We start from the raw sequence: 1,933 nt of genomic DNA, 5'->3' as shown, positions 1-1,933 counted from the left end.
GTGAGAGTCAAATCATCCTCAGATCATCAGCAGCCTGATTCTAAGGGGATTAATCAGAAGTTTTTGTCACATAAATTAAATTACGGATGTGTATTCATCAGCATACTTAAACGACTGATAACACTTTATTTTTGATCAAGTTCATGCCAGTGTTTGTGTGTGTCACGCACACACTTTTTCTTGTAGATAAAACAGTTTTCTTTATTAGTTGAAAGATATTATTAAAGTTATCTTTTCAAGGTTTTAGACACGAGCAAACTAAAGCACACACATACACACACATCTTTTCAATTCTCTGGGGCGTCTGAGTTCAGACTGGGAGAACATCGAAGCGGCTGCTGTAAAGGTGGGAAGCCGACATGGGTCAGTAATCCCTGTCTTAGCTGAGAATCCCAACCATCCAGAGGAGCAATCAGCTGTGGTGATGTGTGGACAAAGCCTTAAGACCAACCTCTCCAGCCCAGCGCCAACCTGTGCTCTCCTAACTAACACAGGCCAAAAGCCCTGCACAAGACAGGCAGACTAGCAGACAGGGATGCAGACAGACAGGCAGCGAAGACCGAGACCGGAGAGCTCTCACTGTGATGATGTGAGTACAAGTCAGGACATCTCTGTCAGAGAGGTGCTGCTTCAAAGTTGTCAGCGCTGCAGCACACTGCAGGAAGACGTCATATTGTTCAGAAAGTCATGAGGCAGCATTTAATAACCAATCAGAAATAACACGCAGGTTTTATCTGTAAGCAAATATTTAGACGCTGAATAGATGTTTACACAACAGCCTGCTCCATCTTTGTCTAAACCTACAGAAAACCTACAGAAAACCACAGTCAGAGTTGAGGTGTTTGTTGAATTGCTTTGCAAAATCATGACCTAAGTCTATTATCTTCTGTTTGTTTGTTTAAGTCGAACTTGGCCATCATGCCGTCCATCAAATTCTCCCTGGTAAGCATGTGAGCGGAAAGATCCACTGGACAGAGCCCGACATGCATGAGGTTGTGGAAAATATGTGTGGTAAAGCTCATTTTGAAAGGCTTCAGGCAAATATCAGTTCATACAGCAGCACATCGCTGCACACCAGCTGGGAGTCACAACTCGGACTACTTTCTGAAAATGGATCTCTCCAAATACTGGCACCATTGACTTAACAGCATTCAGCAACAGGTTTAAACGTGCCACGATACTAAAGTGCTTTTGTCAGTTCACTGGAGCTGTCAGAACACATTCTTTAAAGACAGAGCCGCATGATAAGCACTACATTCGTCATATAAACTAGTCTAAAGTTGTTTGTTTCAACTTGGTTTCAGCTCATCTGTACACAAGTAGGTGCATGTCGGTGATATTTGATCATTAGCTTTGATTGATGGCCCAAAATTGTGATTAAGAGGAACTTAACACAAAGAAATGTAGTACAAGTTATACGAACTTTAATATTTTTATGGCATCGGCCAAATTAGTATTAGTATTAAAAAATGCCTGGTCATTTCATACCAAATTTAGGTCCCTAAGGAGTAAATCTCCTCAGCAATCAGTGTGTCAGTAAGCATGCGTCAGATACTGATAGTTTTCTCCTTTGAAGTGAGTAATTGTACCATAATGTGTAATGTCATTTTCTTTTGTTGAAAAAATTGGTATTGTCCAGGAACCGGTAACAAAATCAAGGTATCAATACTGGTACTGGTACTGGCACTGGCACCAGTATTTAGGATTTTTGAACGACCCCCTAAAGGAGAGTTAAGAAATAGTTACCACAGTAACTCCACAAGTTGTCATTTTTACACTTTTTATTGATCTAGAAATTAAAAAAATGTATCGAGCTTTACAGGTGCTGGCACACTTTTTGGAGAGACACATCCCTAGATTTCTTTCATTTTCAAACTTCAGTCTTTTGTAGTCTTCAGTCCTAGCCGATGCTTACTCAAGTGACATCACTTGA

The sequence above is a fragment of the Morone saxatilis genome, unplaced genomic scaffold (assembly GCF_004916995.1).
Source record: "Morone saxatilis isolate NCDOM2014 unplaced genomic scaffold, NCSU_SB_2.0 Contig2, whole genome shotgun sequence".
Classification (NCBI taxonomy): domain Eukaryota; kingdom Metazoa; phylum Chordata; class Actinopteri; family Moronidae; genus Morone; species Morone saxatilis.
The sequence above is the reverse complement of the archived record's forward strand: the minus strand, read 5'-3'. Positions refer to the sequence as shown.